General features: G+C 37.8%; 1 protein-coding gene across 4 annotated transcripts in view; it reads right to left on the minus strand.

The window, feature by feature from the left end:
• Positions 1–20,238, minus strand: part of DENND1A (DENN domain containing 1A) — a 463,104-nt gene that overhangs the window by 402,759 nt on the left and 40,107 nt on the right. The gene's annotated exons all lie outside the window — the stretch shown is intronic.

A 20,238-nucleotide genomic window follows, 5' to 3' on the forward strand; every position in this document is an offset into this window, starting at 1 on the left:
TTGATGGTGAGGTTTGCGAATTACAACTTTTCTATAACTTTTAGTTTTTTTTTTCATTATTGTAAAAACTTTTTTTAAAACATAAAAACAAAAACTGACGTTTAATTGGATGTAGGGTGAGTCTCTGATGACTTTCAGGTTTCTGGCATGAGCAAGCGAATGGGTACTGATGCGATTTGACAAGACCCTAGAATTAGAGAACAGTTTAGGACTGGCTTTTCAGTTTTGTTTTACTGGGCGGTCAGCAATGAGGGTAGAAGACTGGGGTGGGGGGAGGGGGAAATGTTAAATTTAATTTAAGGTACCTGTGGGGCATCTAAAAGCAGCTAATGACAGAGAGCTGAGGATCCAGGTCTGGTTCCCAGGAGTCTGGACCAAAGACACACTCTCGGAAACTATGGGTCTGTAGATGATAGTAGAAACCAGGGTTTGACTGAGATCACATGGGGACCATTTATACTCCATGTTCCATAAATAATTTAAGATGACTTGGAAAAATGGATATAGTTAAAAGGATAAAAAATATAAATGTAAACTAAGGGAGTAAGGACAAAGGAAAAATAAGAGGAGAAAAATTAAGTCAGGGAAAATAACAGCACACAAAAATACATAATACAAAAAAAATGCATACAAAAATAATAGTTTAACAAGAAAGCTACATACAGCCAACAGAGCTAGAAGACAAATATGACCCTAAGGTTCTTGAGAGGAAACCCAAGGAAAACGCACAGCAAAGAGAAGAGCCTCCAAACACCGCATCTGAACCTCTGTTACCATCCAGTATGTGCTAACTTTGCAGGCATTTACTAACAGTATAAACCTGACATTTTCCTTATGAAAGAAAACAAGGGTTCACCATTCTGTTTGCTATCAAAATAGGCTTATATTTTAACGTGATATGAATAAAATAATTCTAATATTTTTTCAGTCATGAAAACACAAATATATAAACATACTTTCTCTTCATTTATAGGACCTGGAATAAATTAAGAATATTAACAACAGTAACTTACATTTGCATGGGGTCTACAGTTTGAAAAGCATTTTTATTTATTGTACATTATTTCATTCACTCCTCATACTGTCTAATGTGACAAGAAAGGCTGGTACAGACTTAATTTTACAGATTAGCAAATAAATTCAGAAAGGTTAAATTACTTATCCAAAATTACATGGCTAATAAGTAGCAAAATTTTGACTGTAACTCATTTTCTGACTCCATAGTTCACTCATTCATTTATTCACCCATCCATTCAAATATTTATTGAGCACCTCTCAGAAAATATTGCTCATTCTGTATTATTGCTGTGAAGATCAAATGAAAGAACATGGGACTGTTAAAAAAGTGTAAAGCCTATACAAATGTTGGCTATTTTCAAAGCCTCATCATTAGATCCCCTTTATGTAGATATTAGCCCTTCTTACATTTTGGGGAAACCAAATACGACATGGCAATAGAAAACATGCATGGAATTTGGTTGTGACACACTGGAAAATGCATATTTAGGAGGACAGGAGTGGGCTATGATGAAGCTAGGATAGGTAACGGATAGACCACGGAAGATCTCATCTGCCCTGCTAACGAGCTTGACTTCAGCTTGTGGTGATAAGAGCACACAGAAAGGTGTAAGAAGGGGAGTGCTGTGGTCTCAGCTGTGCATTTGAAAGACCCCTCAGATGACAGCATTAAATATGGATGTGAAAGAAAGCATAAAGGCCAGTTAGGAGGCTATCATAATCAGCTAGGAAAAAGAAGGTGCCCGCCTAAGCTAATTGGAGGTGGCTGCTTATATATATGCTAATTTCAATCTGCAACATTATGGTGTCTCTGGTCTCTACAGACCTTAGGGAAACTGAGGCAGGCCAATAGGTCCTTTAAAAGAACAAGTTTTATACAACCTATAAAATCATACTATGGAAAACTGAAAAGCCAACAGAATCATCCTGGGACTTTGTCTCCACAATGGAGTTACACAGTATAATTATTATTCTTATTAATCTACAGGGAGCCCACTTTAAAGTCATTAGTTCATTGTTTCTTTTTAATCTGAATGATTCTCAGTAATTAAAGCTTTTATCAGTTCCAGAATTCTCTATAGTGAAAGAACAGCTGACTTCTGATGCATTATGCTTTAAGCAAAAACTAACACTCATTAACAAGATTACCTGTTGTGATTAAATAAATACAAACTGTCTGCAAAGTTTGCAAATTAATATAACAGCATAGAAGTAAAACTTACCATTTAGCACAGACCTTATTGTCTTAACTCTTCAAGCCAATCCCTCATTTCCAGTCTCCCTTTTCCCCGTTGTATTGCCTAATAAACACCTATGCTTCACTTTCTGATGCTTGAACTTACTCAATTGTATCTGCTCTGACTGCCTGAGCTGTTGAACAAAACAGCGGCACAGGAAAGAAAGCCTGTGTCCTCTGCTTTACAGTGCTCAGTGTGGCACAATAGAGTTTCTAATCGTGCATCAAGTCATAAAAGTTGTACACATTATGAAATCTCAAGGCAGCTATTTTGTGAAAAACACATTAATTATATTTACAGAAAGCTCTTAACAAATCTTTAAAGGCTACAAATGATTTTTGGAGCCTGAAAAGTCTAAAAAGGGTATCGGTGATAATACTAGAAAAGAGGAAAGAGTTTCATCTGGCCTTAAACTGCAAAGTTCATGTCTAATTTGACTGGTAAGAGTCAGACCACAGGCTCTTTATTAAACTTGGAAGGGATCTTCAAGGTAGGCCAGTCCAATGGCTATGCCACCACTTCAAGGGTAAAAATCCCATGTAAACTTCTGACCAATGCTTTTGCAGCCTATTCTGCCATCTCAATTTATTTAAGAAAAATTCTCCTTCAAATATTCAAGTTTCAATTTGGCAGTTAATTTCAGTCTGCAGTTAAAAGGCACTAGCTGTCAGTCAGATCTCTCACCCAGTTCCCTCCTGAAAAGAAAAACTGACAGATCACAGGAGATTTCTTTTGTAAACCAATTCTGGAACTTTCATGCTTCTTATTTGTTAGGTTAAAGGTTAAATTGCTGACCTGTGCCCTCCTGCTTAGCGGCCTTCCCCTTTTTCTGTAAAGCTTTATTTTGGGGCTGTATTTACATGGATTAGTCCCTTTTCACGCTAAGAAGGAATCTGTTCACAGCCAAAGCCTTAGTTCTGGTTGTACAAAAAGCAGCCACAATTATTCACCACCAGACAATGACCATATTGTGGATTTACAAAAAAACCACCCCAGCCATGGAAAGATCTGTTCTTGCTGCACAAAACAATAGAAGAAAAATCTTATCAAGCATTCAAGAGAAAGCAAACAAAGCAAGCCCACTGTGAACTTGATGAAGATGTCAAGCTCCTTTAAAATATATATATATAAATCAACAAAGAGGGGTTTTCTTGTAAAGTCTTGGGAGTGAGACTTTTTCTACTCTGAGTTTCCCTTTCTGGTTAAACACAGTCAGTAGCAGCAAGACATTGACAGCCAAGACCAGCAAATGCTGCCCTTTTCTAAGCACACTTACACTTTTTAAATGCACAATGCAAAGAGGCTTTCCTTTCCAAATACACCCAGTGCAAGTGCCAGGCAAATCATTTTCAAGCTAGTCTCTTACTATACAAGCTCTTTCGAAAAGGCAAGCTTCTTGTCCCAATCTCTAAGGAACGAACATAGCCCACCTCCCCAAGCCCTAACTTACTAATTCCTTTAAAACTGAAAAAAAAAAGAAAGAAAGAAAACACACAGGCCACTGGCTTTCATTAAATCATAACTCCAACAGGATTTCTTCATCTGACAGCCATGAAGTATTGTACACACCCTGTTTCTTGTGGGTGGGTTTGAATGACAGTCCCAAGTCATAGAAACAAACTTTCACTGGGAATATTTAATGTAAGGTGAGGACTTCACAGCTGCTACAAAAGCTAACTCCAGTCCAGGACACGGTTTCTAATAAGACATGAGAGCAAAGACAAAGAATTTCTCCCACCAACAAATCTTTTAGGTGGATGATTTCTATTCTCTTTAGGGTAAAATGACCTAAATCTACTATCAGCAGAATATTCCTCATTGTGAAATAAGAAAGTAAAACTTAATCAGTGAGAGAAGCAGGCATCAAAAGCAACCTAAGAATCTCTCAAATATAACTAACTGTTTTAAAGGAATGGTACATTAATTCATCACAGAGCATAATACTAATATAACAGTATTTTTAATCTCAGAAAATGCCTCAATTTAAGGCTTCTTACAAATTTTGGACTTAGCCAACTATTTCTATCTGTAACAGTTCACTGTTGACACAGCCCTTCTCAGCCCTCTCTATTCCTCTACCTGCCTCTCCCTATCCTTCCCCATAACTCCAGCCAGAGAGAGAGAGAGGGAGAGAGGGGGGGGGGGGGCAATAATAAAGACTTGTTCACAAAAGTCCAAAAACATGAGAGCAGTATTAATATATTTTATTTTTTAAAAGACTAAAGTTATATGTATAATAATAAGGAACTGGTTCATCAAACTGTAAGAGTGTGATGGAACCTTCAAAACTGATTAGAATGTCTACCATAAACATTAAGGTCTTACTTTTTCTCACTTAAAACTGTACACCAACTGCAACTACATCAAATGGGAATATTCAAAACTTTAAAGTGAGACTGTAGTGAAGGTTATTTTACTCCTTCTCTGTCAAACATCCTGTAATATTTTATCTTTTGTAAAGTATTTTTTTAGTGTGGTAATCAGTGCTATGAAAATGAGACAATTCTGGCCAATGTTCCTACTTACTTGACTGTGACAGCTACAGAAAACATTTCTATGCAAAGCCAATACACAGTGTAAGCAGTTTGCTTACTTTGAGTTAGGAAATTTATGATCCCCCAAGGAAATTAGGACAGCACTACAAGAACCAAAACACAAGTAGGAAGTACTTAAACTCCTCACCAACTTCTAGGAGGAACAAGATTAGGGCACAAGCTACACTCAGAGTCAATTCAAATGTAAATGTTCTGCTTCCTCTCAAACAAAGATAAACTCCCTCAAAGTTAATAGTTTCTCCCTAAGAGATTCATCTCTTTTTTCAACTTAGAGGTATGTTTTAGAGAAAAGGAAGAAACACATGGTGAGGCTTAGAGCAAAACCTTTTAAATTCTTTGTCATAAAAGCTGCAGAGTAAACTACATTTCCTTTACTAATCCTTCGAACACTTGTTAAACTTGAGTGCGCTGACAACTTTGCCACTGCAATCCCATTTTGGTTTCTAACAAGTTTAAAAAAAAAATACTTTGGTTGTACTAAATTGCATTACCATCTTCCTTGAACACCAAGTGAGAATTTATGCTGCCTTCACAAACCACTGAAAAAGACCCTCCCTGGGGAGAAATAACTTTTGGCACATTGCATAGCAAAGCTAAAGTTACAAAAGCAGGCTAAAATATCTCTTTCACCACACATATATTTTCATTCTCATCCCCCTCCATCCTTCCTCTCTCTTTCTCTCTTACACACACACACACACACACACACACACACACAAACACATGCTATACACACACCCCAACATGCAAACACAAACATGTGCTATGCCCTCCATAGGAGGCTGAGTATGGGTATAGGAACTGTCTTAGAAGACCCTCACTTTAAGCTCACACTCTGGAAAACTTTTAAATTAAGTATATGAGTTTTTTAAAAAGCAGCTTTTCCATATCTTTGTAAATACATGAACAAAACCCCACATTGTTTCATATATGTGTATATGTATGTGTGTGTGTACAGAAAACCATTACCAAGCATTTCAAAGATTCTATAGTCCTCCAAGCTATGAAAAATATCACAGGTGTTCTTTTGTGTCAGGAGGCTGAAAGAATGAAAAACAATGATTTGATGTGACAGAAGAAAGAAAACTAACTAGACATGTTAACTATTTTATAGTTAGTATTTTTTTAACCTTCACAGCAACCCTAAAAGTTAAGCATTATCAAACTTGTATTTGCGAGTGAGAAAACTCAAGGAAAAAAGATCAATAACTTCTCCAAGGTCACATGACTATTAATTGCAGACACATATTTCAGACCCAAGTCCAGAGCTCCAGCCACTCACCCACTGCTTCTGCTAGAGGAAAGGGTGGGGAATCAGCTTTTAGTGAAATAAATTCCCATGATGCCAGACCACCAGGCAGTTTCCCAGGGGTGGCAGAAAAAGCCTAAAATGCAAAAAATACAGGCTGCTGGGCCTGGGGTAAAAGCCTCATTGTACTCTGGGAAGTCTGATGGACACTTACTAAATGGAGAGGAAAAGGCATTCCTCGCCTAGTGAGACAAATGTGAGCAAGCCTTCCTGTAAACTTTCATCCTGAGCACATCTGCTCATAGAAAAGGCTAAAATATCTTCCAGAAAACTGCTAGAGAGGAAACTGCATGATTACTTTTGCTTCTAACATAAATGCCCTCTCCTAGTTCTATGAAAGGATTTCCATTAAGATATAAAATATAGCAAATTGAGCAGCCATTCAACCTGTTAGAAATGAGATATTTATCAACAATAAAACTATAGAAACTAATTAAAACATCAAGACTCACTGCAATCAGTTGGAATTGTGTCCACTCATTCATTTGTCTAACAAATATGTACTGAATGCCTACCATGTGCCATGCACTGTTCTAGATGCTGGGGACATATCAGTGAACTAAGCAAGCAAAGATCTCTGCCCTTGTGGAACTAAGCATGATCCCCTAAAGCTGATCATAATCTTGCTAAAAGACCCATTTTTTAATTAATAAATAGAAAAATAAACCCTTCTGTCTGGAATGAACCCCCATCCCAGCATCTATCATACAGTAGGCTTGTAAGAAATATGGCTGAATGGATAAAGTGTAAAAGAAAAAGATGTTTCTAAACAAAAAAAGGGAAAATGTAGCAGGGTCAGCCCTAAATCTCAACTAAAATTGGGTCTAGACTTGAGCTTTTATCCTGCAGCAGGTCCACAGAAACCCAAATAAAACCTGAGTCAACTCAATCTCCATCCAGCAAACACAAGAGAAAAGAGGTCAGCTTGTTCCAGGGTCCACCCCAGGGACTGAGAACTTTTAAAAAACCTAAACTGGATTTACTGGGACTGCTGGATGCAAGAAAAAAACCTAGTCAAGCCTTGCAAAGGCTGTGGGCCTAGAACTGCCTTAGATCCTTTCCCAATGCCCTGCTATCAAGTGTAAGATGAAAAACACCTACAATAGGAACAATGACATTTCCCCAGTGCAAATCTCTGATGATCCTCAACTTCTAGTTTGAAGGATCAAAATAAGTAAATCTAACTTATTTTTTCTTTAATGATAGTTTAAATTGAGAGGTTCTCTGTGCCATTCCTGTGCTTAATTCTTTAATATTTTTTCTCAGTTAATCTTTACAATACTAACTCGTTCTTACACCACTCCCATTTTACAATTTAGGAAACTAAGACAGGAAGAGGAATTAAGTATTTTGCCCAAAATCACACAGGGATATAAGTTATAAGCGATAGATTTGAAATTTGAACCCAGATGGCCTGATTCTAGAAACCTTAATTAGATTTTGCTAATTATATTTTTAGTTTTGGGGGGAAGAGGAACTTTTATTAACAAAATATTTATTAGTAAGAAGAGGAAACAAATTAAATATTTTGCTTAGCTGATTTCCTACTCCACTAGGAGCCATGAAGAAAATATTTTTCATTTCAATCTTTGTAGGTAATCTTTCCCAAATACTTTTGTCAATTTTCCTTCCATAGTAAATACAACCTAACAAACTAATGGAATGCTTTCCTTTTGATGTTCTAGAAGCCAATTCCATCATTCTGAGTATCAGTGATGATTACTGCTGAGGACAGAAAACTGAGCTAAATATGCACTAAGTATACACCATATTCCAGAAATGGGTTGTTTTAATAAATATCTGACACCAACTTATTTTATTGGAATCTGGCTCTTCTCACAAGTAGTTTAATAAGAAAAATTTTGATAACTGAGAATTAATCATTGGGTTCTTATTTAAGTTTTACTGTAACATGTAAGTGAAGGGAAAAAAATACAGGTTGATCATCTGAAATTATTCATGTGTCCAAAATGTATTTTTCTTGAAGACATTCAGAATTAATCAGACATTTTGAAAAGGAGAAAATTAGTCATTCAGTTTTCTTTTCATCAAGTTTCATATCTTTTTGAAAAAATATTTTTTTTATTGATTTCCGAGAGGAAGGGAGAGGGAGAGATAGAAACATCAATAATGAGAGAGTATAGTACAGAGAGGTCCAATGTATCCTTTATCAAGTGTTCCCCAATGGCTAAACCTTATATAATTCTAGTAAAATATCCAATCCAGCCAATTGACCTTGGTGCATGTGTGCATATAGTTCCATGCCATTTTATCACATGTATAGATCTGTGTAACCACAAGATTGAGAACTGTTTCATCACTTCAAAAGTTCCCCCTTTATAGTCACACTCACCTCTTTCTCTTCCACTATCTTCAATCTCTGACAACTACTAATCTGCTCCCCAACTCTATAATTTTGTCTTTTTGAGAATGTTTTATAACATGCAATTTGTGACCTTTTGAGAATGGCTTTTCTTTCCACTCAGAATAATGCCCTTGAGAGCCATCCAAGCTTTTGCATGTATCAACAGTTCATTCCATTTTTACAGCTTAGTAGTATTCCATGGTATGAGTGTACCAGTGTTTATTTAATCATTCACCTTGTGAGAGACATTTTGGTTGTTTTCAATTCTGGCTATTACAAATAAAGCTGTTATGAACAATGGTGCACATAAAAAATAATAGAGAGAATCATTGATCAGCTGCCTCCTGCATGCCCCATAATGGGGATTGAGCCCACAACCCGGGCATGTGCCCTGAATTGGGAATTGACCTGTGACCTCCTGGTTTATAGGTCAACGCTCAACCACTGAGCCATGCTGGCCGGGCAGAAAGTTTCATATCTTCATCTCGCTATTATTCTAGTATTTGAATCCTTTCAAAAAGGAATTTAAATTAATTCTATATCAGAAAGAAGATTCAATCTCTTACCAAATCACAATTGCAGGAAGTTTTATTGTTTGGTTTTGGTTTGAAGGTGTGTGTTTTTTTTGTTTGTTTTTCACTAAAAGATGATGTTGAATTAAGTCACCACAAGAAGGTCAAATTTGTACCAGTTTCAGTATTAGGTATTTTAATACAGATTGTCTCTAATTTGCAAAACAGCCTTCCAAATAGATATAAGTCCCACTTAAATACTAGATAAACTAGAATTCAGTTTAAATACTTTCCCAAGGTCAAACAATTAGTGAGTGGCAGAAGAAAACTGATGTCAAACCCTATAGTCTTTCCATTACATTGTTTTTACTACTAATTATCCATGAATATAATTATATTGTAACAATCTAGACAACAATTCACCTGCATATATTTTCCATTCAAATAAGGCTATGTGATAACATAAAATTCTAATGCCTAAGAACACATTAAAGGTAAGAAAACTGTCTTTAAATCAAACAATTTATTAAAGTTTTCTGCTAGGCAAAGCAAGCTCACGGTGACATCTTCAGTAGAGCTTTCTTTTTCTAATGAAAGCCTTTGAGCGGACTGCGTGTTTTCAATGCAGTATAAAGCAGGGAATGCAAAATGTGTTGTGACTAATACCAAAAGAAGTTCAAAAGCTAGAATATAATTTCTTAAAAGTTTAACAAAAATAAGTCTCCTAAGCATTTAAAGCAGAAGTCTAGTTTCTATTTTATAGATCTTGCACTCCACTTCCCATGGAGTCTAGCACAGTGCTGAACCTAAACTGAGTGCTCAAAGAATAAAGAACTCTAACTAACAAGTAGATGTATGATAATAAGACCTCAGTCATGTAGAATCCTGGGGAAATCAAGCTTATATGGCAGTTTTTGAGAAAGCTGAAAACCTACATTTTTTTAAGTACTGAAACTTAATCATTTTGGTTATAAGTCTTTCCAAACTAGATTATAAGTCTCAGTGCTTTTCTGAAAAATATTTTGAATAAAACATTGTCCTAATGGCTGCAACAGACATCTGTTTTGGCTGTCTAAAAACCATTCTTCCTTCTTCTGGTGACACCATCAAATTTTCCTCTGAGGAAGTATCCTGCCCATACTCAGGCTATACAATCCAGATGGCATTAAACAGGCCCCCCACACATCCTCCCTCATCCTCCAATCAACAGCTCAGAGTCACCCAACTCAGAACCAGGATGATTGGTTCATAGATTGGCCTATAATCCAAATTCAGCCTAGTACAATCACCTTTGGGACTATGATTCAAAATAATGTAAGACACTCTTTTTCCACTTGGGTAACTAAAGTGATCTTACCTAATAATAGACAAACATGCAAATTGACCGTACCTCCGCTACGCCCATAGCCAATCAGAGTGAGTATGCAAATTAACCCAACGAAGATGGCAGTTAATTTGCATACGCAGGTGGGGTGGGCAGCGCCATGGCCCACTCCTGGAGGTCTGGGTCCATCGGGGGCGGGGGAGGGGCAGACGCTGCCAGACGCCGCCCACAAGGTACCAGTCCATCGGGCCCGGGGAGGTGGGGTGGGCAGCGCCAGACACTACCCAAGGGGTCCGGGTCCATCGCAGGCCCTGGGAGGGGCAGCTGGCCCGCCTAGCCACTCCCGTGGGGCCCTGGGAACATCGCAGGCATGGGGTTGCTGAGACCCAGACCAGGCCTCTGGCCACAGATTCTCAGCTTCGCAGAGACTGAGGGCAGGGATCTGCCTCACCTGCAGAGAGAGAGAGAGAGGTTTTGCAGTGGCCCCAAGACGCGGGTGGGCCCGGCCAGGGATCAAGGGGCATGGAAGGATGCCCGGGCAGAGGGGCAAGGACCCACAGCCCTGAAACGGGGGTTGAAGGGCGGAACCACCTCAGTGGAAAGGTGCCACGCTGCAGGGTACCGGACTGACATGATTCAGAGAAGCTCCCAGTGCTATCCGGCCTCGCCCATGCGGCCTTCGCACTTCAGAGGCGGCGACTACTGCTCCCGCCTTGACCCAAAAGCAAGCCCGCGCCGTCCTGCCCCACAGCAGAGCATGCCTTGCCGGTGAGTGGGAAGCCTACCTCCTGCTCCAGAGAAGGGGGGACAGTAAAGAATGGGGGCAGGGGACCGGGGAGAGGAAAGAATGTGGAGCGTCCACAATGAAGAGGTGCTTGAGAAAGAGTCTTGGAAGCCTGATGGGAACGTTTGTTCTGTTTGCCCGGCGGCTGCCCCTTAGGAAGGGCAGAAAGCATGGCCCTGAGGGCTCCCTGTGCACTGAGTCAAGTTCCACAGCCAACTGGAATTGACCTCAGTTTCCTGGTCTGTAAAATGGATCAAGCGTGTCCCAGTGCCTTCACTAAGCTTTGATGGCCAATTGAGATACTATACTATATAAGGAAAATGAGGGAAGAAGTGAGAAAGAAAAGGAAAGGCGAACAACACAAAAGAAAGACTGGAAGGAACCTGTAAACCCATTGTCACTTAAATAGGGAATATAGTCAATAGTGTTGTAGTGATGGTATGATGCCAGGTGGGTACTGGAAATATCGGGGAACACTTTGTAAAGTATATGATTGTCTAACCACTATTCTGTAACTAATATAAAACCTGAAACTAATACAAAATAATATTGAATGCAAAGAAATGAAAATTGGAATGAAATTTTTATAAATTTCAAAGTTTAAATAAAGGCTGTAAAGGAAGAAAGGGGGAGAATAAAAATGAGATAATGTGTTTTTCATTTTACCACTTTATTATCTTTTCAGTACATGAAAAAGACAGTTGTCTTTACATGGTGCTTTTTATACTTTTCTAAGTCATTATCTCATTTTAATTTCAGGGCAACTTAAAGACAAGATAATTATTCCCTCCACTATTCAAAGAAAGGAAATCTTGGTGTCTGGTCCCAATGATTCAATCATCAAGCCCTTACTGTAAAGCAGGGTTAGTAAATTTTCTGTGAAGGGTCATATCTATACTAATAAAAGCCTTGGGGGTGATCAGGCCAGCAGGGGAGGGTAGTTGGGGGCAATCAGGCTGGCAGAGGAGCAGTTAGGTGTCAATCAGGCCGGCAAGGGAGCAGTTAGGGGGCAATCAGGCAGGCAGGTGAGCGGTTAGGAGCCAGCTGTCCCGGATTGTGAGAGGGATGTCTGACTGCAGGTTTAGGCCCGATCCCACAGGGATCGGACATCCTCCGAGGGGTCCTGCAGTCGGACATCCTCCGAGGGGTCCCAGATTGGAGAGGGTGCAGGCTGGGCTGAGGGACACCCTCCCCAGTGCATGAATTTCGTGCACCGGGCCTCTAGTAGAATGTAAGTTTGGATTTCCCAATAGTCATCCCTTTGCCATTGTATAAGGAGCACTTGTCCCAAAATGAACCCTACACAGAAGACAGAAAGACGTGACAAATCTCTGAAAATATAAGTACTAGTAGAACACCTAGATCCAGCAAAACCCAAAGCCAGGTTTATTATTACATTTCTCAATATTGAGAGACAATAAATTCCCCCCCCCCCTTTTTTTTTTTTTTTTTTTTTTTGCTCAAGCCAGATTTCACTGGGCTCTGCCACTTATAGCAAAAAGAATCCTGATGAATACAATGATTTAATGTCATCAACATGATCAGTAACTATGCTGAGCAATATAATACAGAAAAATCCTCAGGGCAAACCATAGGCCCCGTAGGGCATAAGCTAAGGGCTTTCCCATGAATAAAGGATTTAAGTTTGAATGCATGGATTCTGAAAAATCTACTTTGGCTAGTTAATTTTAATTCCCACTTTTGAACTGTGTTAGCTTGAGAATAATTGTGGAGTTTTACACAGATATGATCTCTTGCCTTACACAAAAATAATATTGTAATTTAAAATAATATCTACTTTCATACATAGATCTAACAAAAATAAATGCAAGAACTATATGAGATATTCCCTAAAACAAAAATCAAATAACTAAATAAATGGAGAAAGATCCCCATGTTCATTCGTAAGAAGACTCAATATATTCAATATGTCAGTTCTTCACAACTATATAAATTAAATGCAATTAAAATAAAAATATGAGCAAGTTATATTGTGGATGTTGACAAACTGATTCTGAAGTTTATATGGAAATGCAAAAAACCCATAATAATCAACACAATATTGAAAGAGAAGTACAATATCAGAAGATTGACATTAACCAACTTCAAGAATTACCATGAAGCTACAGAAACCAACACGAGATAGTATAGGTGAAAGAATAGACAATGGATCAAAAGAAAGCCTGGAGATAAACCCATATAAATATAGTCAAGTGACCTTTGCCAAATGAGCAATGGCAATACAATGGAGCAAAGATAGTCTTTTCAACAAACAGAACTGGAACAACTGGACATGCAAAAACCTGAATCTAGACATAGGCCTGATTTAAAAATGGGCCAAACACCTCAACAGATACCTCATCAAACAGATGGAAAATAATCATATGAAAAGATGCTCCACATCATATGTCATCAAGGAAATGCAAATTAAAACAATCAGATACCATTGCACAACTATTAGAATGGCCAAAATCCAAAACACTGACAACACCAAATGCTGGTGAAGATGTGGAGCAATAGGAACTCTCATGCATTGCTAGAGGAAATGCAAAATGGTACAGCAGTTTGTCAGTTTCTTACAAAACTAAATGTACTTAGCATAATATCCAACAATCATGCTCCTTGGTATTCACCTGAGGAGCTAAAAACTTATGTCCACACAAAAACCTGCACACAGATGTTTAGAGCAGCTCTATTCATAATTGCCAAAACTGGAAGCAACCAAGATGTCCTTCAGTAGGTGAAGAGATAAACTATGGCACATCCAGGAAATGGAATATTATTTAGTGCCAAAAAGAAATCCATGAAAAGACACAGAAGAGCCTTAAATGCATATTGCTAGGTGAAATAAGCCATCTGAAAAAGCTGCATACTGTATGATTCCACCTATATGATATTCTAGAAAAGGCAAAACTATGGAGGCAGTAAAGAGGTCAGTGGTGCCCTAGCTAGTTTGCCTCAGTGGATAGAGCATCAGCCTGGAAACTGAAGGGTCTTGGGTTCGATTCTGGTCAAGGGCACGTAACTCAGTTGCAGGCTCCTCCCCAGCCTGGGCCCTGGTCAGGGCGTGTGCAGGAGACAACCAATAGATGTGATTCTCTCACATAGGTATTTTTCTGTCTTTCCCTCTCTCTTACACTCTTTCTAAAATCAATGGAAAAATATCCTGAGGTGAGGATTAAAAAATTTTTTTGAAGATTTTAAACAAAAGATCAGTGGTTGTCAGAGGATAATGGCGGGGGGGGGGGTGAATGGGTAGAGCACAGAGGATTTTTAGAGCAGTGACACTACTCTGTATGATACTATGATGATGAATACATTTATCTAAACCCATAGAATATAAAACACTAAGAGTAAACTGTGACATAAATAATGGACTTTGGGTGATTATGATATGTCAATGTAGATTCATCAATTGTAACAAATATACTATTCTGGTGGGGGATGTTGAGAATGGCGGAGGTTGTGCATGTGTTGGGCGGGCAGTATATGGGAAATCTCTATATCTTCCTCTCAATTTTACTGTGAATCTAAAACTTCTCTAAAAAATTAAATATTTTAAAACAAATGATAAATAACAACAGCTCCCACTTACTAAAAACTTTCCATGTCCCATGTACTATGCATTCCCCTTGAATCCTTTCAACTAAATGAAGTAGGAACTATTAGGGCTCCCATTTTATAGTTAAGAAAATGAGATTCTGAGATGGGCATTTTGAGGGAATAAATTTTTTTCAATCAACAAACTTGCTGCTCACATTGATTTTATCCTTTAGTAGATTAATGGTCCACCAAGAGGGCCAGCAGCCTAACACTGAACCCCAAACAGAGCAAGAACCACACTGTCATGAATTACCAAAACTTTTGAGACTCTCTTATATTGTAATTTATATCCAGATGACCCCTAAATTTCATACTTTAGGAACGGGAAGAAAAGTTTGCTGTGATTTATTATATTACTATTGAAAAGAAATAAGACTATAAATTCAGTTACTACCTCTAAGAATATTTTAATCTGAAGTAAAACAACTCTCAAAAGGACTTTTCCCCCATCCACTCCACTTCTAAAGAGACAGCATAAAATGTTTTTTATTAAAGTCAATTTTTTTTAAAAATATCTAATAATGTTGAATGGTGATCACAGATTCAGGCAAAGCTCCTAGAATTAGTCCTGTAAAGTGAAAGCTAAGGTTCAGAATAATAAATCTGGCTCTCAATATCATAAGTTGGCCAAAACTCAGTTATCTTCATGATACTGCCAATACAGAAATGTGAACAGATATTTAAGAGAGATTTTAAAGCCAAGTGTTTTGTTTAGTTTTAAGGTTACTGCTTAACACCATGCGTGCTGGAAATCAAAGCTAACCACAGCACCATGTCAAGAGCAGTCCTCTCACAGAGTCTCACAACAGTTTCTCAACTTGACTATGAACTTTTTATAAAGTGGCTATTGGACTAGTGCATTAAAAATGCTGGGATGGGAGCTGACAGAGAGGAAGCTGGTTTGCCAAACAGCCTTGAGAACCTGATGCTGCCACTCTTCCAGTGCTAAGTGCTGGCCAAGAACAGTGCCCACAGCAGGCTCAGAGATGCCAGCTGTAATGAGATACTTGTGTTTGAAATGCACTGAGTTTCAGCATGGCCAGTACCATCTGATCATGGAACTGGGCAGGTTCATCCCTCTTGCAAGAGCACCCTCTTCTGAGACCTTCAGTCAGACTACTGAACTCAGCTTTGGGAAATTTCACAACTTGAGATGGTTTTACTGTTTTTCTGGGATCCCTATGTAAAGATGGGCTCTTGAACAAATACACAAATTAGAGTATACAAAATGGAATGTGGCAAAAAAATAAATAAAAAATTAAGAACAAAGTAGATCAAAGATCTACTCAAAATGATCCAACTTCTTTTGAAAGCATTAAAATCACATACCTAAATAGCAAGCATCATACACAAAGATGTTCATTGGCTTGTCTACAACAGGAGAATTGTGGAAACACTCTAAAGATCCAATTATAAGTAAATACAGCTCATAAACATGCTGTAAAATTTATAGCAACTGAAATGGCTTTTACAAAGCTATATTAATAATTTTAGGGAAAATAATAATTAACCTGGGGAAGGAGCAAGAAAAACACATACATATAGCAGGACTTTGGGGGGGAAGTTTATATATTTTATTTACATACACGCATAAAAGACTATAAGGAGATAAATACAGCCAAATATTAATAGTAATTGTTACTGTGATATTTTCTCTTAATAATTTTTCTAAAATTTTTAAAGTTTATACATATTCAAAATCTAATCAGAAAACAAACTACTAAAAATTTAAAGGTAATAGAAAAAAAAACCAGATATACTCAAATAGCCTGAGAAAATTTTTTATTTACAATGAGAATACAACATACCACGGTTTAAGAAAAATTTGTAAGAATGAAACTCCCACAGAAGTTTATAGAACAAAATGTATACTAAATCCCCCAATTAAAGACCCATAAAGTAGTTTCAGTGCTTTCTAACCCACCTTCTCACAGCAGGGAATTAATCCCTCTGGGGGATGCAAACAAACTTCAAAGAGAAGATTATGCCCAGACACTAGTATTGTATAGGGTAAGGTTTATACCTAAATTTGCTCAGATACTTTGGCAGAGATCAGAGATGCAAGTCCAAGAAACAAAGACTAATTTTAAGGCAGATTTCTTTGCAATCATTCAAAATGGCAAAAATAACGCATTGAATAATAGCAGGAAAAGGTAAGTATGATGAGTTTTATTAAAAACAAATAAGAAGGTTGTAGAAGTAGGTAAAAGATTACCTACAATCAAATATTAAGTGACAGCTTGTTCACTGGTAATAGCAACTAGGAAATCTTACAAATTCCCAAAGAAACTAAGCAGCACCATGAGTTCAATTTGTGTACCTAAACTTTACTTTCACAGTGTTTGGAAGGTATCCCATTCAGTATCATAAATCTTGGTGCAATGTCTAAGCAAAAGTTACAGATCACATGTCCCTCCCATGGATTTCATGGAATGCCCTTCACAGCACAGAACACATGAGAGTTTACAACACATGTCTTCAGTATTACAAACATTAAAAGTTATCGGTGAGGGAAAAATACTCTCTTTAAATTCTAGTAATATTTCTCATTGGCCTTTCTCACGTGTCATCTTTTTATTGAGAGGTAATACTTTAGGTACAATTCAGAAATATGTGATCATTTTATAAAAATATGATTTAAGTAGAGTAGCATATCTTAGTAATTCAGCTTTATTTAGTTTTCCAATTTTAAAAAGTCATGAATAAGGAATCAAATTTAGAGTTTAACTTTTTTGAATATTTATCATCTAATAGAAAACTAAAGTCCTTGTTAAAGACCTAAATGCAAATAGCAAAACTATACATTTCTTATAGGACAATATCTTCATATCTATAGGGTAGGAAAATATTAATAAACGAAAGGCCCGGTGCACAAATTCGTGCATGGGTGGCGTCCCTCTGCCTGGCCGGCGATCAGGGCTGATCAGCCAGCTGGCTGGGCCTGGGGGGGCTGGGGAGGAGGGGGAGGGACTGTGGGAGGTTGGACCACGGGAGGTTGGCTGTGGGAGCACACTAACCACCAAGGGGCAGCTCCTGTGTTGAGCATCTGTCCCCTGGTGGTCAGTGTGCATCATAGCTAATGGCTAGTTGTCCGGTCATAAAGGTCGCTTAGGCTTTTATATATATAGATTGTACTATATTAAAATCATTAAGTTTTGATCAAAGGTACCATAAAGAGAGTGAAAGACAAACCATAGAGTGGGAGAAGATATTTGTAACACATACAAGCAGATAATTAATATCCATAATATATACTGTAATTTCTTATAAATCAATAAGGAAAAGGTAGAAAACTCAATTTTTTTAAAAAAGCAAGAGACTTGAACAGGCACTTTTAAAAAGAAGCTGAATAAGATGCCAATAAGCATATGAAAAGTGCTCAATCTCATCAATCATCAAGAAAATGCAAATAAAAACAATGATATACTACTACACAACCACCAGGTTGGCAAAAAAAAAAAAAAAAGGTCTAATTGTACCAAGGACTGATGCCAAATGCTGAAGGGAGTGTAGATGAACACAATCAATTCTAAAAAAAACTGTTTAGCATGATCCAATCATGTAGTAGGGTTTCTATCCTATGGAAGTATGTTTACAGGCACCAGGATTCACACATAAAAATAATCACAGTGCCCTGGCAGGTTAGAGCATCCCCCCTCAGACCGAAGGGTCTCAGGTTGGATTTCGGTCAAGGGTTCATACCTCACCTCGGATGTAGGCTCGATCCCCGGCCCTAGTAGAAGGGCTTGCAGGAGACAACCAATCAATGTGTCTATTTCACATCGATGGTTCTCTCTCTGTCTTCCTGCCTCCCTTCCACTCTCTCTAAAAAAAAAATCAATGGAAAAAATATCCTTGGGTGAGGATTAACAACAAAAAAATATATGTTCTATCTTCCTATCACAACAAATATGCCTTTATCTGCCTAGAAGACTAAATTCATACTGAGAATTTTTGGATTCCTTAAAGTTCAAGTGGAAACCTGATGGTGCAGGGAAAATTGGCCACCGGCCCACTGCCCATAGCCCTCTTCTCTATCCCATACTGCCAACAACCTCGCACACAGCACCCAGTCACCTTCATTCACAAGTCCAAGTTCCATCCCATACACTACTACCCACAAATGGCAACTCTTAAGCCATCACTTGGGCCTAGGAGTGTATACACCTGCAGCTCAGACTACCCTCAGAAAGACAGACCTCAGGAAGAGACTCATGCAGCCTCTGGGCCATTTGGGCACAAAATTCTGAGGTCCTAGGTACTCAAAGGTCTAGAATGGAAGGGTTCAGGCTCCAAGTGGGCATATCCCATAGGCCCCACAGACTCCTTGCCCCATGGAAGAGGGACAAAGCAGGGCCCTCTAAAGCATCGGGCCAGGGCAGGGATCGCTCTTGCCAGGAACAGAATTTCCTTAGAACCAAGCAACATTATATTTGTTAACCTGGACAGCAGTAACATGGGTACTCACTTTATAATTATTTGTGAAATTGTACATGCAAGTTTTATGTGTTTTTCCACAAATAATGGGACTGACACCATGTGCCTACTGATATGATACACAATATCATGTTCTAGATACTTGCCCAAAATCCATAATCTGAATCTAATCATTGGGATACAATCAGATCCAACCCATGGACTTTTTTTTAAAAAAAGCTAATTCCTTAAAAAAATGTCATAAAAGGTAAAGAAAAGCCATAAAATTATTACATGCTGAAACTAAGTAGATGTGAAATTAAACAGAGTGCATGATCCTGAATTAGATTCTAGATCAGAGGGGGAAATGCTATAAAGGACACTTTTGGGACAAATGATCAAATTTAAATATGAACAACTGACATTATATCAATGTTAAATTTTCTTATCTCAATAACTATACTAGAATTATGAAAGAAAATGTCCTTATTCTTGGGAGATATATTCTGAAGAATTTAGGGGTGAAAGGTCACAATGTCTGCAACTTCTTAAGTGGCTCAGCAAAAATAATATGCATATGCATATAGAATGAAGAAAATATGGCCAAAAAGTAACACTTGCTGAATCTAAGGAAAGGGCATATACACTTGGCTATCCTTGTAACGTTTATCTTTTTAAATATTTTCAAAATAAAAAGGTTTTAAAACTATACTAAAGAGTTAAATAAGAAAAGACTTATCTGCAGGAAGGGAAGAAGAATCAGATGTCTGGGATGAAAGGGTAAGATACACACTTTTCTTTTTGTTCATTCTTTCATCTTATTTTCACTTTTCAAATTTTATTCATATCCCCCAAAAAATTTCAGTTTAACTTTGGGGGGCAATTGAAAGGGGAAACATTAGCAAATAGAGAAATAAGAAAAATGTTTGTCCTTAAATGTATCTGTCAAATCACAGCCATCATCAAATGGTTACTCTGTAACATTAGCCCATAAAATGCTGCTCACATACACACTGAGTAACCCTTCCCAATCCAATAGTTTGCACATTAAGAGGCATAACTTACGGATGTTAATATTCTACTTCTACAACAACCATATATTTCTAACATGTTTT

This window comes from Eptesicus fuscus, chromosome 15 (assembly GCF_027574615.1).
Source record: "Eptesicus fuscus isolate TK198812 chromosome 15, DD_ASM_mEF_20220401, whole genome shotgun sequence".
Taxonomy (NCBI): domain Eukaryota; kingdom Metazoa; phylum Chordata; class Mammalia; order Chiroptera; family Vespertilionidae; genus Eptesicus; species Eptesicus fuscus.